Here is a 20679-nt window from a genome sequence, read left to right on the forward strand (position 1 = left end):
CCGCATTGGTGTTAGTTTATTACTGCCATGTGTACCGAGATGCAGTGAAAACTTTGTTTTGTATGTACTCAGGGCAAATATATCATACAAGATGGTACTACATATAAGAAAACTGTATAGTGTTTTAGCTATAGAGAAAATGCTGATTACAAAAAGTACAAGGACCACAATGAGGTAGATTAGAAGATTGGTAAATTCATCCCCAACATATGAGATGTCCATCCAAGTGTCTGATAACAGTTGTGAAGAAACTGTTGTTGAATCTGGTAAAATGAGCTTTCATGTTTTATAGCTTTTTCTGGATCGTAGAGGGGAGAACAGAGAATAAAGCCAGAAGGTTATAAGTGATAGGAGTAGAATTAGGCCATTCGGCCCAAGCCTACTCCGCCATTCAATCATGGCTGATCTACTTCTTCTTCCTAACCTCATTCTCCTGCCGTCTCCCCATAACCTCTGACACCTGTACTAATCAAAAATCTATCAATCCCTGCCTTAAAAATATCCACTGACAGCCTCCACAGCCTTATGTGGCAAAGAATCGCACAGGTTCATCACCCTCTGACTAAAGAAAAATGTCCTCATCTCCTTCCTAAAAAGAACATCCTTTAATTCTGAGGCAATGACCTCTAGTCCTAGACTCTCCCACTAGTGGAAACATCCTCTCCACATCCACTTTATCCAAGCCTTTCACTATTCTGTATCTACCTTCATTCTTCTAAACTCCAGCGAGTACAGGCCCAGTGCCAACAAACGCTCATCATATGTTAACCTACTCATTCCTGGGATCATTCTTGTAAACCTCCTTCGGACCCTCCTCAGAGCCAGCACATCCTTCCTCAGATATGGGGTCCAAAATTGCTCATAACATTCCAAATGTGGCCTTACCAGCACCTTATAGACCCCCAGCATTGCATCCTGTTCTTGAAGACAAGTCCTCTTGAATACTGTTTCCCCAAGGCAACATGAATGTGAAGTGTAGTGGAGGGGGGAGAGTTGGGTTGGCTGGTTTGTGTGATGGACTGGGTTGTGTTCACAACTGCAATATCTTAACGTCTTGTACTAGAGCAGCTGCAATATCAAGCTGTGATGCATCTGAATAGGATGCTTTCTATGATACAGCTAAAGAGGTTGGTATGATTCATTGGACATGCTGAATTTCCTAAACCTTCTGAAGAAGTAGAGGCTTTGGTATGCTTTCTTGGTCATAGCGTCAATGTGGTTGGACTATTCAAGTTGTAATGTTTACAGCTGGGATGTTTTAGCTCAAAACCATCTCCACTTTGGCACAACTGATGTATAGTTGGTCGTGTACTCCGCTCTACTTCCTGAAGTCAATGATCACCTCCTCTATTTTGCTGATATTGAGGAAGAGGTTATTGTCTTAACACCATGTTATGTAGCTCTCTATCTGTTTTCTGTACTCCATCTTGTCATTGTTTGTCAGTCCCACTACGGTGGGTTTCACCTGCAAACTTGTAAAGGGACTTGAAGCAGAATTTAGCCGCACAGTATATAGGCAGTGTAGAGTAAGGGGCTGAGAGCACAGACCCGCAGGTCACTGGTGTCAAATATTATCCTGGAGTATATTTCGTTTTCTAGTGTAAGAATCTTGAACAAAGAGAAGTTTTTATGAGACTAGGGGGTAGTCATTTAATAGTAAAGTGTGCAGGAATTTCATCTTGTAGAGGATGTTAAATGTCTGGAATACTCCATCATGTAGAGCAGGGTCGGCAACCTTGTTGTGCGTAGGGGCCGGGTCCCATGTCTGTGAGTGGTTGGAGGGCCACATCTATCGCCATAGTTAATAAACTTTGTCATATTTATATATTTAAGAAATATTATGTCTACTGAACAGGAATTAGTTAGAGACACTAGTATTGAAACAACCCTCAAGATCAACTTCGCGTTTATTGTCACTTAACCAGTGAAATTTGAGTTACCGTATTTCCCGACGATGAAGACACACCCCCATTTTGAGTCGCTAAATTTCGAAAAAAGGCTGGTGGGGCAGGATCAAGGGTTTGGCTCAGTCAGTAGAAAGGAAGATGTGAAACTCTTTCAAGGAGGCAATGAGGACCGGGGAACCCCCATCTTCGCCTGTCCCACAATGCGCTGTGCGGTTCAGGTCTGAGGGACGGGGACTTCCTGGCTCAGGGAGATCACATAATGGGGAGAGAGAGGAGAGAGAGAGAAAGCCCAGGACAGAGCAGCCAACCTTCCGCCCAGTAGCTACCCGCCAACCACCACCTCCACCGGGTGGGCCGGCAGAAGGCGCTGAGGTGGCGGCCAGTTTCGCTGTCCGGTCCCGGCAGCCGTTCGCAGCCGCCCGAGCTACTGAGTGAGTGAATGAGTTGCTGGCATGATCCCCGACCCCCTCCTTCTCAACGCTCCTGCCCTCCCCCCAACTTTATCCCCTGGCATCCCAGACAAGCTTGCTATTTTGTGCAGACAAGGTCGTGCTGACACGGGCCAGACTCCTCACACGCTGTGGAAAGGAACTCTTCCACCCCCCCCCCTCTCCCAGCGGCGCTGTCCTTTTACAGCCGCTTCCCACTTCACACATTTCCAGGATCGAAGGCGTGGCAGGTTCCGTGGAGCAGTCGCTACAAGAGTGTCATTGCTCGGCCAACTCCACTTCAGGAGATGGCCCCTGTCCCTGCTGGCCCGGCGGAAAGCTGCTCCGTCATCCCGCCCTGGGGACCGGACCCAAGTCCTGGTAGAATGTCGCCATCAGCAAAGTGTCTGCAAGGGTGACATTGGACCTAGCCACCCAGCCAGAGAATGTAAATCAGCTGCCAGCGATTTACATAGCGCTCGGCGGCTCTGCAATTGTGGCCGCCAGCGCAGGCCTCCTTGCGTCCTTGCTTCAAAGCGCCTGGGTGCCGCGGCCTTGGGCCTGGGAGGTACCGGAGATGACAGACATCTGCGGGCCGGATTATTACGTGAAAAAAACCACGCCTATGGGCCGGATGATATCGGGTTACGGGCCGCATTCGGCCCGGGGGCCGTGGGTTGCCGACCCCTGACTAAGAGGCTATAAGAGCATTTAAAGATAAGGTAAATACATTTTTGGAGGAGCAGGGAATTGAGGGATCTGGAGAACTGAGGGATAGAGGAGATGAAGCCTGCGGCAGATAAGCCATGATATATTGAATGGCTGGGCAGGCTTAATGGGCATGTGACCAACTCTTGCTCCTATTATGAATGAGTTTCAGTGACCACTTCAGCTGGACTGGATGGTTGGGAGCAAATACAGGTCCTTTAGCAATCACTGATATGCATATTGACAGAGGGAGATTCAGACTAGTTTTGTTTAAGAAGGAACTGCTGATGCTGGAAAATCGAAGGTAGACAAAAATGCTGGAGAAACTCAGCGGGTGAGGCAGCATCTATGGAGCGAAGGAAATAGGCAACGTTTCGGGTCGAGACCCTTCTTGAGACTGATATGGGGAGGGGTGGGAGGGAAGAAGAAATGAAGAGATTCAGAGTAGGATTGTTTATCAAAATTAAGATGCATTTGCAATGTACCATCAGATTATCTGTTGTACATTTCAATCATGCGCAAACGATAGATATAAACATGTATCCGTATTCAGATGGCTCCCTGAGATGAGTGGATTGTGCTCACTTGCCTGGATTTCTGAACTACTAGAAACATAGAAAATAGGTGCAAGAGGAGGCCATTCAGCCCTTCGAGCCAGCACCGCCATTCATTGCGATCATGGCTGATGGTCCCCAATCAATAACCCGTGCCTGCCTTCTCCCCATATCCCTTGATTCTACTAGCCCCTAGAGCTGTCTCTTAAATCCATCCAGTGATTTGGCCTCCACGGCCCTCTGTGGCAGGGAATTCCACAAATTCACAACTCTCTGGGTGAAAAGGTTTTTTCACATCTCAGTCTTAAATGGCCTCCCCTTTATTCTAAGAATGTGACCCCTGGTTCTGGACTCGTCCAACATTGGGAACATTTTTCCTGCATCTAACTTGTCCAGTCCTTTTATATGACAGTTTCTATAAGATATCCCCTCATCCTTCTAAACTCCAGTGAATACAAGCCTACTATCTCAGAGTTGTGTATTTTCTGAATCCAGGCACTTATCCGTTTGCTGGAAGGCCATAAATCAGTGCTAAACTGAAAATGTTCTTTTTGTCATTAGATTTTGTTTTGTCCCATTGTTAGTAAGAAACAATGAGGCAGTCAAACGAATATTGAGCAAATATCCCAGTAGGCTCCTTGCTTACACAATGACAAAGGATCACAAACTGACGGAAATACGTTGATCATATCCTGTGGAGTTTTCAACTTCATTCTAGCAATCCACTATGTGGATTTGTAAGTGCAGCATTCTTGATATTTGTACTTTGGTATACCAGAGTATTCGGAACTGGCTACTGCCAGTGGGCCTTTAACAAGTGCGATGAGAAACGTATTAACGAAGGTCATTATGAATCAATGGAATCTTCCACTTGGAGGGTTATAAAAGGTTCATTGTAACATTCATCCTGCCCCTCCTTTATTATGTGTCCTACCTGGGACTAGTGACTGGAGAAAAACAGTATGGAAATAATCAAATGCTTCGTGACCATCTCTGAATGATTTTCCATTAACTTAAACTAACTGGTGGAATATCTTGTGGGCATCCTTAGATGAGGTTGTTCTCTCTGACTGAATTCCCACTTTGTACACCGCCCAGGCAAATCAATACCGCTGGCATCAGGCATAAAGACCACAGTGAAGTGCTTTGGGAGACTGGTGATGATGCACACTGACTGAAGCCCAGACAGCCTTGATCCACTGCCGTTTGCCTAGCGTCGCAACAGGTCCACAGCTAACACCATCTCCCCGGCCCTAAACTCATCTCTGGAATGTCTAGACAACAAGGACCTGCATTAGACTCCTATTTATCCACTATAGCTCTGCCTTCAACACCATAATCCCATCCAAACTCATCTTCAAACTCCAGGTTTTAGGAGTCAGCACCCCCCTCTGCCACTGGATCCATGACTTTCCGACCCACAGAACGCATTCAGTGAGGATAGATGACAACACCTCCTCCATGATAACTCTCCACACTGGTGCCCTGCAAGGATGCATCCTCAGTCCCATACTCTATTCTTCATACACTCATGACTCTGCAGCCAAACTCAGCTCTAACTCCATGTCTAAGTTTGCAGATGACACCATTGATGTGAGCTGGATCACAAACCTTGGTGAGAGGAGTAGAGGAAGTTGGGAACTATGTATCTCTGTATCTTTCCCTTTGCTTAACTTATTGTACTTGAGTTTGGCTTGAATATATTTATGTATTGTGTATCTGATTGAATTAGGTAGAATGCAAAACTGAAGAAGGGTTTCGGCCCGAAACGTTGCCTATTTCCTTCGCTCCATAGATGCTGCCTCACCCACTGAGTTTCTCCGGCATTGTTGTCAAACTTCTGTACATGTGGAAATAATACACCTAAACCTTCCTTCCTAAATTGAAAGACAGATATGAAACGCCCATTGTCTTGTGGGGCTGGGGATCGAGTGCTGATTCTCATAATCTCCAGGGTGTAATCAAGTGCAAGGGGTTGGTGGCCGTGTGGTACCTGATTCACTCTGCCTCTGACGGTGCAGGGGGGAGAATGTTTGGGCCCTCTCTACAGTGGATCCATTTGGAACAGGCAACACAGTGGTGAGCAGGACACTGAGTAAGTGTTGGCAGTGCCACACGGGCACATTTTGGGGCTGGAATGGTGCCAACATGACCAGACCGATGACTTTGACACTTAAGAGTTTCCATTACATACTGCCAGAGTCTCGGCTTAGTTTTGGGAGTGAGGTTTGGAGAACGTATCCTTGCACCTCACCCACTCTCCAGCGGTGATGGGAGCAACAGCATGGACAGCAAATGAAGGATCAAAACTGGTGTTCAGAAACAACCCCCCCCCCCCCCCCCTCCACCACCACTACCATCCCCCACACACTGCAGTTGCCACCTGGTAATGAGAAGACTGAGAGAAACAGAAACTGCCACTGGGGTACAGGCCCGGTGAACACATCTTGAAGGACAAAGCATCCACCAGTACAGAGGATAGACACAAAATGCTGGAGTAACTCAGCGGGACAGGCAGCATCTCTGGAGAGAAGGAATGGGTGACGTTTCAGGTCGAGACCCTTCTTCAGACTAGTTACGGATAAGGGAAACGAGAGATATAGACGATGATGTAGAGAGATAAAGAACAATGAATGAAAGATATGCAAAAAAGTAATGATGATAAAGGAAACTGGCCATTGTTAGCTGTATGTTGGGTGAAAACGAGAAGCTGGTGTAACTTGGGTGGGGGAGGGATGGAGAGAGAGGGAATGCCAGGGTTACTTGAAGTTAGAGAAATCAGAGACTTGACTTTGTCCTGCAGCATGAACTGAAGTAAATCACATCCATGTATTTATCTTCGTTGGGATTTAATGTAAAACAATCAAATATGTAAGCAGTTCTCACAGGTCGCAATGATGGTCGTTTTTTGTTGTTTTTAATCACAACTTGTTTGGTGGATAAAACAGCTGAGCAAAATGTTTTATTGAAAAATAACTTTTAAACAGACTTAAAGCGTGAGGATGAAGTCCTGGCCTGACAACATTCCGTGAGGTTGTATTCAGTCGTTTGTGTCTCCTCCAATGTAGATTGAGGATCAGTTATACAAAGGAAGTGCAGATTTCAAAGTGTCTGTCTTGCCAGTACTCATTGTTCACAGCAGATCTAAATTTAGTGGTGCCAAGTAACAATACACTAAAGCTATAAATACTTCAGATGAATTTTATAAAACCCTACTGTTATTTTTATGATGTTACTTAGTTAAATGCACAATTATTGATCATGGGAATGAAAGGCACAATGAATCATTTGCAACAATATGCCATACTCAGTATGATCTAGTAACAGAATAATTGCAATGATGCAATATCTATATTACTAAAAGTCTGATCTTGACCACTTCCTGTTGTTCTGTATATTGATTTTAGAAAAAACGCTGTCACTTACGGCTGTGATTTTTGGCCATCTTACTCAGTCCCCCTCCGCTGCGCAGGACAAGAGGATTTTTCCCATCGATGAAAAATAAAAGAGTTATTAATGTTTAATAAATGTTGAGATTCTCTCTGCTGCCCCTGCTAGTGGGAGGGGGGAGGGACCATAAAACCCGGAAGTGTTGAATGCCTCAGTCAGTCTCTGCAAGATGGGGGAGCGAGAGGGTCACGTCTCTCAGTCTGAGCTGTGAATAACACTGAACACATGTCTACTAAACTGTGAGTGGTTTTACTGACCTGTCAGTACCCTTAATGTGGTTTGAAAATATAGCTTGGAAATGCTAAAGCTGTGTTGCCTTTGGTTTGGAAATGCTAAAGCTGTGTTGCCTTTGGTTTGGAAATGCTAAAGATGTGTTGCCTTTGGTTTGGAAATGCTAAAGCTGTGTTGCCTTTGGTTTGGAAATGCTAAAGCTGTGTTGCCTAATTAAAGTTGCCATGCCTAATTAAAGTTGCCTTGCCTAATTAAAGTTGCCTTGCTTAATTAAAGTTGCCTTGCCTAATTAAAGTTGCCGTGCCTGATCACAGTTGCCTTGCCTCCTATAAAATTAAAAGTCTAATCTTGACCACTTCCTGTTTGCGCTTTATATTGATTTTAGAAAAAACGCAACCACGTACGGCTGTGATTTTTGGCCATCATACTCAGAGTCCCCCTCCGCTCATCAGGTGCCGAGGAATTTTCCCATCGATGAAAAATAAAAGAGTTATTAGTGTTTAAAAAATGTTGAGATTCTCTCTCCTGTCAATCATGCCATGAAGACCACACCCCTTCTGGTGGGAGGGGGGAGGGACTATAAAACCCAGAAGTGTGGGTGTGGCTCAGTCTCTGCAAGATGGAGGAGGGAGAGGTCATGACTCGCTGTCTTTAGTGGCCTTGCACCCTGCTTGAAATGGTATGAAACTGCACTTGAATTTGGTGGCCTTGCACCCTGCTTGAAATGGAATTTCAAGGAATAGCCGTGAGTCAACTGCCAGCCCACCAGCCGTAAGTGAGTGAGCTGCCAGCACACCAGGCATGACTGACTGAGCCGCCAGCCCAAGAATCCATTCGGCCCACAATGTCCATACTAACCCTCTGGAAACCAGTCCCTTCAGCCCACAACACCTATACTAGCACTCCAGAAAGCCCTCCCCCCCCACTGGCCACCAATATTGGAATTGGTGGAGAGGTGGAATATTGCGTTGGGGGACCAGCCATCCTGTGTGATGCTGAGACCTAACGGGCCCCACTTAGTCTAGTAATCTAATAGAAACTGAACTAAGTGAGACACGTCGGGTCCTAGCTTCACACAGGAGCGCTGGTCCCACGATGCAATATTCCACCTCTCCACCAATTCCAATATTGCTGGCCAATGGGGGGGGGCTTTCTGGAGAGCTAGCATTGTTACTGGTTTCCAGAGGGCTAGTATGCACATTGTGGGCCGAATGGATTCTTGAGCTCAGTCACTGAGACCACTCACACACACACACACACACACACACACACACACACACACACACACACACACACACACACACACACACACACACACACACACACACACACACACACACACACACACACACACACACACACACACACACACACACACACACACACACAACTTTCTTGAATACTTGAAGGGTCTCGACCCGAAACATCACCCATTCCTTCTCTCCAGATATGCTGTCTATGACATATTGTTTGTCTGCTGACTGGATAGGATGCAACAAAAGCTTTTCACTGTAATAATCCTGATTTCTTATTTAACATGAAGAGAGTCAGTGGAACCTGTGGCAATCTAAAGGGTTTGTTAACTCTCATTATATCTCTTCGTGACTTAGGAACTCAGATAGAGATTTTACAATTCACAAGACGTATGCCTGTGTGGACTTCTTGTGAAGCTGATGATGTTACACATGTTACACCTAAAATGCTTGGCAGACCATTTGCCCTTTTTCTAAATGACTTCTAATTCTGACTTTCAATTTAAACCAATTGATAGCTAATTTCTTTTCCACTTACAGTACATTTACGTTTCTTATAAATCATGTCCCCTTTTCAGATATATTACGGTTTGCAAGACATGGCAGGCAAAATAATCTGATATTCAATTCTATTTTATTTTTTGCATTTTACTAGTTAGTCTTCTAATGGCCCAGTCTTAGTCACGCGTGTGACCAAAAAGATGAAAAATTGTGGAATATGTCTCTTTTAATTCTGAAAGCATGACAGGTATATTGTTTTGTGCTGTATATATGATTCAGATTTTTTTCGATTTATCAAGTGGATTTTTAATATGTTATGCTGACAATGTTTGTCAAGGGTCAGAGATCAAATATGACTGGCCACGTGTGTGACGGCACACGGAAGCATTTTACAAACTCCGAATTTTAAAAAGCTAGACTGTTCATTTCTTTAGCAGACACGCATTATAGTTCTGCGGGTTGGAAAATAGCGATGAATGTGACGAATCTCTTTCAAGAATTTTTTAATGTATCACACTTTGTGACGACATCTGGTCACGTGTGTGACATTTCGGTTCACTTTCCAAAGAATGGGCCTAATGCACAATATTACAAATGATTCATATTATTATATTCCCAATTTATTTTTGGATGGGTGATACTGCTATTCTGAATTTAAGACATTGGAAGTTGCTACACTTCTCAAAGGTTAGCCAGCACCGAAAGCTTCAGAATGTTTGACATGTGAATAGGTTGTAAAGGTTTGTATTTAATAGGTGATTCTGTACAGGTCAATGAATGCAATGTAGCACATCCACCAGTGGGATTATATAATATACCATTATAACTGATCCACTCAGATATTTAGACTGTAAAAATCTACATTCCTAAAATGCACAAAGACGGTCTATTTTATCTGGTCTATATTTTTAGAAATTTATAATGTATATTAGACAGGGAATTTTGTATGGCTTTGACTGGGAATTAAAAACTTGAGCTTCTCAAAAATACTATTTTATTTTTATTACAGAATTGCTATTTTGCTTAGCAGCTGGTTAAAAAAAAAAGAGGTTACTAATTCTTTCTCCACAAGGAGAGTATAAATCAAGGGTTTATTTGAAGTGGCTGAACAGAACCACAACTAACGGTTAAACATTCCGATACATCGCTCTTGATGTACTTCAGGAGTGTAATGTGTATTCCCAGTGTACTTTTATACTTATTGTCTTTAATGAACACTAACCCACAGTCATGCATCCATTTCCCATGTGAACCAGCTGTCGATTTTATTGAACCTCAACATTTTTAAATCAACCAGAAGGCTTTATGAGCCAACCAGCCCAACAAATAGTTTTGGACAACAGAAACATTCAGTAAACATACCGCACTGCACAAAGAGTTTCCTGTATGATATTTATAGATGGAACATCACAAGGTGGAGCCTGCATGGAAGAATGTTAACACTGTCAATGAGGACAACTAATTATATATGGCCAAATATCTTCATTAAAATGAACCATAATTCAACTGGAAGGAATTATATACAACTGATTAAAAAAAAACTGCTGGAGGAACTCAGTGGGTCAGGCAGCAACTGTGGAGGGAATTGGACTAATGACGTTTCAGGCCGGGACCCTTCTTTAAACGGATGGCTCTGATTTGAACAAATGCAGTATTTATTTGTTTTTAGGAATTTTTAAATCAAGGGGACAGAGTATTGCAGAACAGGTTTTAAAGTAGTTGAACTCAGCAGAATCAAGGGATACCAAACAAAAATAGTTTCAAACACTATCCTGTTATACAACGGATACAAAAAAAAACACATGGAAATGAAGTACACTTTTTGTCAGAAATCCAACTGCAGTCCATTGTTTTTCCAAAGCAAGTGTCAAAGGTTAACAGTTATTCCACAGCAAACATGGAATTTTTAAGGAAACATGTTAAACGTTGCATCACGGCATTCGACACAAACCTAATAAATACAAGATTTGTTTTGTATATGAAGAGAAAGATCTGCAAAAGCCAAACAGGAAAAGAGATGTAACTGACGCAATAAAGTTCCCTCCAGGATGTATGAATGAAACGGCATTGTCTCAATCAAAGGGGTAAATTGGTGTAGGAAGGAACTGCACATGCTGGTTTACACCGAAGATAGACACAAGATGCTGGAGTAACTCAGTGGGACAGGCAGCATCTCTGGAGAGAAGGAATGGGTGGCGTTTCGGGTCGAACCCCTTCGTCAGACTGAGAGTCAGGGGAGAGGGAAACCAGAGATATGGAAGGGTACAAAGAACATGTAAAGTGTGAAAAGAACAGGTCAAAGCAGACGATGATAAGGAAATGTACAATGGTTCATTGTTGGCTGAGGGGAAGGTGACAACGAGGCACGAGACTGAGAACCTAAAACCTCCTATAGCAGCATCAGTCTAAGGACATCAGTCTAAGGACATCAGCATCAGTCCAATCCATGTTAATTAGACTTCTCTATTTACAACTATTACTACTTGAATTTATCAACATCCTTGAATAGTAAGTGATTCTCAGGAGTATTAATATACAAAAAGTTGATGCTGAATGACATAACTAGAGAACCAGAAGCATAGCCCAAGATGCCAGCCAAAGCTTAGGTATGGTCCGAGATAGTGGAGGGATTAAATTCAGCGAGGGACAAAAATGCCAGAATTGGGGGAGCTCTGTTTTCACAGAGGGTGACATTGCGGGGAAAGGCAAGATTTCACAATAAGGATGAATATTTTAATAGCTATAATTTTAAAGACCTATCACCTTGCTGCCATTACTGAAACCACGTAATAAGAATCGCTAATCTTTAAACAAGTCTTTTGGCATCCTATCTACATAAGGCCACCACCTAAATGCAAGGGATTTCTCAGGCCCCGCACAGTGGGGCTCACATACAGAAGTGAATCGCTATGAATTATTGCTGGTTAGGCCAAGGTGGAAGGAGTGTATTTGCCTCACTCGGTTCACCAATACAATATTTCCCAAAGTGCTTTCCAGCCATTTAAATACTTCCCACCATGGCCAAATGGCATAGTAGGAAATGCAGCAACCAATTTGCTAAAAGCCAAAGATAAGACACAAAATGCTGGAGTAACTCAGCGGGACAGGCAGCATTTCTGGAGAGAAAGAATGGGTGACGTTTCGGACCGAGACCCTTCTTCAGACATTCTTCTAATAGCCAGTTCCCATAAAGAGCATTCTGAAGCAAAGAATCTATTTCACTTGTGCTGATTGAGGGGCAAGGCTTGGGTAGCAACTGATAGGCAGCAAGCATGATTTTGAAAAGATGGGCGACATTTTGGATCGGGATCCTTCTTCAGACTGGGACTATCTCCCCTGTTTGTTCATATTGTTTACCATCGGCTGAGAGGGCAGACGGGGCCTCATTTCAACAAGAGCCAACAATCCCCTCACCACTGTACTGGAGACTCAGCGGGGATTCTTCCGTGCACAATGTAGACAAGAGTGCTACTATCCGAGCTACTGCGAACATTCCTCAAACAATGGGGAATCGATATTTGCTCTGCTGGAATACCTGAACCATTGCTCAGAGTCCTTTGCCCCCAACATTGACTGTTGTAATGTCTGTATCACTGGTCAGATGTCAATGGTAGTCCCGATTACAGCAAGAGCAAATAAACCCAAACAACCCCTTCTGAAATCTCACTATAGGAAAGACTGTCTGATGGGAGCTAATATCAACAAAATCGTAATGTCAAGTTTATTCAACACACACAGACACGCACTTCCATCTCAGAATACTGCGCAGTGAAGATAATTAAAGAGCTATAAAAACACAGGCTGGATTTCCATGCAGAAGGTCAAATGCCTGGTACATGAGTGGGAATTGCAAGTGCCTTCGTGTGTCTGTCACATCCGTTAGATTATTTGGCTGGCATGCCCTCTTTCCACTGATTGATGATGCTAAAGTTAGAAATCAGATGACAGGATTGGCAAAGAATTAAAAGTCTGTATTTAAGAGGCTAAGTAGCAGTATTTCTCCCTGGTCATCCGGTGTCATTAAAGTGTACAGGAAGGAACTGCAGATGCTGGTTTAAACCGAAGATAGTCACAAAATGCTGGAGTAACTCAGCGGGACAGGCAGCATCTCTGGAGAGAAGGAACGAGACCTTCGAAGGGTCTCGACCCGAAACGTCACCCATACCTTCCCTCCAGCGATGCTGCCTGTCCCGCTGAGTTACTCCAGCATTTTGTGTCTATCTTCATTATGAATGTACTGTGGGGAAATTACTATTTACCTGGGGGATTGATTATAATAAAATAATTCTGATTTATATAATAATTCTAATTTATAGAATAAGTAAAAATTAGTTTGCATCACAAATAAAAAATATTTTTTACCTGGTCTTCATTATTTAGGTTCATGGTCATGTTTGAGATGGTTTTGCCTTTAAAGAGGTACATGCGTTCAATAGGGGAAATAATGCTGGACTGACACAGCGGGACAGGCAGCATATCTGTATAGAAGGAATGGGTGACGTTTTGGGATCGAGACCTTTCGTCAGATGGGGTCTCGATCCAAACGATACCCATTCCTTCTATCCAGCCTGTTCCGCTGAGTTACTCTAGCATTTTTTGTCTATCTTTGGTTTAAACCAGTATTTGCTGTTCCTTCTTATGCATAATGGTGGTCAGTTATGTTAAAATCGTCAAGTGAGATGCGACAAGGAAGGGACAGAACGAGAGCAGCAAATTGTCTCTGATTACATGATGATTTATGTATCTTTGCAGTTTGCCTTGTGAAAAAGACAGCTCAAACTCCCTTTGAGTTTCAATTCATTACTGCGCTTGTGTTATTAAAATTTGTGTTATTAAAACTCACCGCAGAAAGTCTCACAAACTACCCTAGCATCATTCTAATGACAATTGGTTATTCCAATAATGCCACAAGGCATGCAGCCCAGCAAGGGAATAATTACAACTTTGGAGACTCATTTGTGAAGATAGGAAATAGTTCACAGGGCAGTACAGTGGCAGTGGAGCCCAAGTAACACAATGTACAAAGTATCCTTCAACACGAGTTACTGAGAAAATATGCAAGTGCAAAAGGACAAATAGTGTAGGAGGGAACTGCAGATGTCGGTTTATACCGAAGATAGACACAAAAAGCTGAATTAACCAGGCCGGTCAGACAGCATCTCTGGAGAAAAGGAATAGGTAATGTTTCGGGTCGAGACCCTTCTTCAGTTGAGTTACTCCAGCTTTTTGTGTCGATCTTCAGGACAAATAGTATGTTGGCCTTCATTGAAAGAGGAATTGATTGTAGAAAATTTGGTGAGAACACACTGGGTGTATTGTGTGCTGTTTTGGTCACCTGACATATGGACAGGTAGACTTGAATGGATAGAGTGGAGAGGTTGGTTCACCAGACGGATTCCAGGGAAGGCAGAATGCTCTATGAGGATAGATTGGGTTGTTTAGATTTGCTGGAATTTGGAAAAAATGAGAGGATATCTCATGCATATAATGCTGACAGGTCTAGACTGCCTGGATGCAGAAAAGATGCTTCCCCCAGCAGGGCGAAGGGGTCTAGAACTGAGATGCCATTTCAATGGTTCAATGATACTTTATTGCCACATGCACCAGATACAGTGAAATTCCTTTTTTGCAATTCAGTAAAAATCTTGTGTCATAGACACAATCATACTTAAAGTACAAGAGTGTAGGAGAAGTAGATTGCACTGAGACAGTATGCAAGAGTCGCCATGTTTCTGCCACCATTTTGTGTAATTCATGTTCCAAGTTGTGACAAGTCTTAGCCTGGCCATAAAGGCCCACTATGTATGAAGGAACTGCAGATGCTGGCTTAAAACAGAGGTAGACACAAAATGCTGGAGTAACTCGGCGGGACAGGCAGCATCTCTGGAGAGAAGGAATGGGTAACATTTCAGGTCGAGACCCTTCTTCAGACTGATGTGAGGTCCACTGTCCTTCACAGTACAGGAGATGAGATTTTGGACTAAGAGGAGAAATTTGTTTATTCATATAACATTAAACTCTTGCAATTCTTTACCACAGAGGGCAAGTCTCCAAATATATTTATTTGATATTTGGTTTATTATTGTCACGAGATACATTGAAAATCTTAGTTTTGCATGCCGCAACAAAGTCCATTACGAGTCTGACAACAGCGAGGTGGAAGCTATGAAGATAGACACGTCATGCTGGAGTGACTCAGCGGGACAGGCAGCATCACTGGAGAGAAGGAATGGGTGACGTTTCAGGTCGAGACACTTCTTCAGACTCTATTCTTGAAGGAAGAATATAAATAGATTTCGAGACACATCGAAGTGTGCGGGGGGGGGAAAGTGGGGATATGACATTGAAGTAAAGGATCAGCCACGACTGTATTGAAAGGCAGAACTTTTGAAGGGTGGGACAGCCAACCTTGTTCCTTTATTTTATGTTTTTTTCTGTTCTTATGATGCATCAAAGTAAAAACTGAGCTGGAATGTGACCTGACGTTAATGTAAATTTGCATCAAATGTAAATCCTTTCTCTGGGATCTGATCCAGGATCAGTAACATCTCACAGGTAAACAATTTTTCTCTTCCTAGAAAATGGAATCCAATCAACTTCCCTTTTAGAGAGAGTTCAACCAATTTCCAGAATGTCATACAATAAAACATTAGCCCTTCTGTAACATTCCTGTGTCGGTGCAGATGTTGCACATTAGGGAGCAGCAACAAAGTTGTAATCTGATTATGGGATTTCTGCTGGTGACTTTATGAATGCTTGATCTTTGAAGTTCTGAATGATGTTATTTAGTGGTATTATCCAGGATTATGGTGCAAAGATGATTAATGAACTCTGCAGCTCAGGAACCTGCTGGTTCAGAGGTGACAGCCCGAGGAATGTCTGCATTTTGTAAGTGATTTGTTATTCTAGGTGCTTGATTAAAGCAGCCAAAGCCCACACTCTTTGTGATTTCTGGATTAAATTACAGACTGAGAACTCCCAGTATGCCCACTCACAATCTGAGTGTAATTCAGAAATTAATCTCTTGTGAAATAATTTCCATTTCCATCACATTTTGCAATGAATAGGTTGTGGACTTGCTATACAATTTTACCCTGAAGGAAGTAACAATAAATGGCACTTACTTGACAATTGTCTTCAATTATTGCCAAACATGATTAATATAGTACAAAAATGGGGCCACTCACTCCATCATGCTTATGCCAGCACGTTGAAACAGCTATCCAGTTAGTCCTTCCATGCTTCTTCCTCCTTGCATTGTATTTTTGGAATTTTCTCCTTAAATCTCTTTGCCTGTCCACTTCCCTTGGTTCCTACAGGATGCTGTAAAACCTACCTCTTTAACCATTCTTGAATGTATTGTCTCCAAGAATGCCTGACGGCAAATTGTCTCTGCTAATGCTGCCATGAAGTGCCTGGGGATATTTCACTAATTATCTCCAGATTCACCTCCAGATTCAGGGACAGTTTCTTCCCAGCTGTTATCAGGCAACTCAACCATCCTACCGCAACCAGAAAGCAGTCCTGAACTACTGTCTACCGCTTCAGGGACCCTCGGACTATCTTTAATCGGACTTTACTGGCTCTACCTTGCACTAAACGTTATTCCCTTATCATGTATCTGTACACTGCGAATGGCTCGATTGTAATCATGTATTGTCTTACTGCTGACTGGTTAGGACGCAACAAAAGCTTTTCACTGTATCTCGATACAAGCGACAATAAACTAAACTAAACTGGTGGAAAAGGTGATGTATGGATCTTAAACATTGTTATTATTAGATGTCACTATATGCTTTGTTTATTGGGCAACCATTTTGATTGAGATTAGATTAGTTTATGGTCACCAGGGTGCAATGAAATACCTTGTTCACATGAATCATGTATTATTTATACATGATAATGGTAGTGAGAACAATAAATACAGCAAATCAACAAGATGTCGCAACGATTGCAGTACAAACTGAAGTAGTGCAAAAAAAAAGTGCAATAATTGAATCACTGAAAGACGTAGAGTTTTGTGCAAGGATGTGAGTCAGGATCTCAGGGAAGGGTGTGACAAAGAGGTGGATGGTTCAGATGTCTGATAGCCATGTGGAAGAAGCTGTTCTTAAGTCCGGACAACTAGGCTTTCAAGCTTATCTTTCTTCTGAGAAGGTAGAAGAAAGAAAAGGGAATGGCCATGGTGGCGGTCATCCTTAATGGTACTTCCTGCCTTCCTGATGCAACGCACTGTCAAGATGCACTGGATGGGAGGATGTGAAGAGCCTGTCATGGCCAGGGTGGTGTTCACCAATCTCTGCAAGTTAGCAGGTGAAGAGCAGAGCAGTTGCCGTGCCAGGCTGAGATGCATAACCGTCAAAATACATTCAATTTCGCATCTGTAGAAGTTCAAGAGAATCTTCACAGGCATGCCAAAGCTTCTTAGATGCATCAGTTTAGAGGGACCCAGATAGCTTGCTGGTGATATGGATGCCAAGAAACTTGAAGATGTCCATCAGCTCTATAGCAGTTCCATTGTCAAGAATTGGGTGTGTTCACCACCACAGCCCTTCTCAAGTATCTTGGATGAACCAACCATTATTTCATCTTGCCGACATTAAGGGCTAGGCTGCTGTTCTGACACTATGACACAAGTGTCCCAATCTCTTTCTGTACTCCACCTTATTGTTGTCGTTGATCCAAGCGACAACAGTGTTATCAATTACACACTTAAAGATGGAGTTGGCAATGTACTTGGCCACACAGTCATGTGTGTACAGGGATTAGAGGAGATGACAGAACATACAATTCTGAAGGACTCCAGTGTTGAGGGTCAGGGTGGAAGAGATGTTCCAACTAATTCTAACTAACTGAGGTCTGCTGGTCAGGAAGTCCAAAAGTTAGTTGCATATGGAGGCCCCAATGCCAAGGTCCAAGAGCTTAGACGTGAGCTTAATCAGTGTTATGATGTTGAAGGCTGAGCTATTATCAGTGACATAGGTGTTCTAATTGTCAAGGTGATCCAGAGCTGAATGTAGGGCAAGGAAGATACTGTCCTCTTTTCCTGTGGGCAAATTGCAATGTGTGTCGGTGGTCTGGGAGGCTGGTGCAGAGTGGGCCATTTCCAATCTTTGGAGGTACTTCATTGTGGTCGCTGGTAGAACTACCGGGCAGTAATCATTGCAACAAGTCAAATGATGGACTATTCTCTTGTGATCTGAACAGTATATTCTTCCATTTGTGCATTCCCGCATCCAAAATGGCTATACTAATTTGGACCATAAAGTTGGATTAAAGAACATTGGTGGAATATGACTTACTAGACATCATTAAGGTGTTTGCTTTCATGCTATCAAATAACCAAAGAAAATTCTTCTGAGTTATTCGGTTTTAATTTTCTCCTTGCAGTAAAATGAAAAAATACAAAGCATATCACTTTCAGGAAATATTTTTTTTCAGATATTTTCGTATTTTCTCATGATATGGACGAAGAAGGAAGCCATTCAGCTCCTTAACGCGATGCCAGCTCCCATTTCTCCACTAATTGTACTTGTAACCTAGTCTCCCCACATTCCCATCAACTCCCCCCCAGATTCTACCACTCACCTACAATAATTAATTAACCTACTAAACCACACCTCTTTGGGTGTGGGATGAAATCGGAGCAGTCACATGGACAACGTTCAAACTCCACACAGACAGCGCTGAAGCTCAGGGTTGAACCCAGGTCACTGGAACAGTGATGTAGCAGCTTGCCCACACTTCATTAATTCGTCTTCAGTTTTCTTTGTGGATTGTAGAGTCCATGGGATCTCATGAGGAATCCTCCAGCTCCCCAAAGCCAGGCTCCAGAGCAGCCCTCTGCTGATCACACCTAAAGCCGCTCGACTGCTGGATATATTTCCACGGTACACAAAATTGCTGGAGGAACTCAGCGGGTGCAGCAGCATCTATGGAGCGAAGGAAATAGGCGACGTTTCGGGCCGAAACCAATCCTCTGGCTGTAGCTGCTGCCTCTCAATTCTCAAAATGGCAACCAGAAGCAGGCAATGATCAGAGGAAATATACATCCACACCCATCATTGTCTTTAATTTGTGTACTGGTGATGTCTTTACTATTTATTTCATTCCGCTTACATGTTTTTACTCTATTTGCTAAATTTTGTAAGGTGTCCTTGAGACTCTTGAAAGGCGCCCATAAATAAAATGTATTATTATTATTATTTTTATTGTACTAGTCCTGATAGCACGACATTCGGAGGCTGCAGCGAATCGTTCGATCAGCTGAGAAGGTTGTTGACTGCAACCTTCCCCCCATTGACAAACTGTACACTGCAAGGGCCAGGAAGCGAGCGGGTAAGATCATCTCTGACACCACTCACCCTGGCCACAAACTCTTTGAAGCACTTACCTCTGGAAGGCGACTCTGGACTGTTAAAGCCGCCACAGCCAGACATAAAAACAGCTTTTTTCCATGAGCAGTAGCTCTACTCAAGAACCAAAAGTCTGTAGCCTCCTTTTGCTCTGGTATTTTATTTCATTCACATGTTTAAACTAAAATGTTTTATTCTTAATGTTTTATGTTTTATTCTTAATTGTTTACTGTATGTCGTGTTGTTAATTGCGAGCCGAGCACCAAGGCAAATTCCTTGTTTGTGTACATACTTGGCCAATAAATTTATTCATAAACTTATTCATTCATTCATTCACTTTTAGGCAATGGTCCATACAGTTCATGAAAGAACTGCAGATGCTGATAAAATCGAAGGTAGTCACAAAAATGCTGGAGAAAGTCAGTGGGTGAGCAGCATCTATGTAGAGAAGGAATTGGCGACGTTTTAGGTCGAGACCCTTCTTCAGTCTGCGGAAGGGTCTCGACCCGAAACGTCGGCAATTCCTTCTCTCCATAGATGCTGCCTCACCCGCTGAGTTTCTCCAGCATTTTGTGTCTACAATTCATACAGTTCTTTCAAAACACCTCTCAAAGGCTTTAACTACATTTACCAAAATTTACCTCACTCTTCAAATGCTGATCAATGTTCATGAAATGTTTATTGTTGGAAATAATGGCTGAAATTTATTAAAGAGTTTAACACTGCCAATAGACATGCTGGTGCTAAATTTCTTACACTGTTTAGTTAAGGTTTATTATATTTCCTGCAATAAATGTTTTCAAATGTTTACATGTTTAACTTTTTCTGGAAACATTTGTACTTGGAAGTTAACATTTCTAGCTCTAGTTTACCGACCATTCAAAATAGTTAGGTCATAAAACTGTCCCCGAAGACAAAATTGACCACACACGATTCTCCTTTTCCTTGTGTTTAATTTCTGAAGGGTTTTTCATCATTGCATCAAACTCAATGACACAAGCATTCCCTGGCAAGTGTAAGTTGGCAATGAGTAATGTGAAGCAGTTTCACTCAGGGCATGCGAAAGCAAGACACTGCCCCACAGAAGTGATAGTCATGGTACGGTCTTCTTCTGGCCGTGTCACATGCAGGAGGTCAGAAACATAGACATGGAAACATAGGTGCAGGAGTAGGCCATTCAGCCCTTCGAGCCAGCATCGCCATTCAATATGATCATGGCTGATCATCCAAAATCTGTACCCCGTTCCTGCTTTCTCCCCATATCCCTTGATTCCATTAGCTCTAATAACTAT

At 42.9% G+C, this 20679-nt stretch overlaps 1 protein-coding gene across 1 annotated transcript in view; it reads right to left on the reverse strand.

Moving 5' to 3' along the window:
* arhgap31 (Rho GTPase activating protein 31) overlaps positions 1 to 20679 on the reverse strand; it is a 114323-nt gene that overhangs the window by 75745 nt on the left and 17899 nt on the right. The gene's annotated exons all lie outside the window — the stretch shown is intronic.

The sequence above is a fragment of the Amblyraja radiata genome, chromosome 14, assembly GCF_010909765.2.
Source record: "Amblyraja radiata isolate CabotCenter1 chromosome 14, sAmbRad1.1.pri, whole genome shotgun sequence".
Classification (NCBI taxonomy): domain Eukaryota; kingdom Metazoa; phylum Chordata; class Chondrichthyes; order Rajiformes; family Rajidae; genus Amblyraja; species Amblyraja radiata.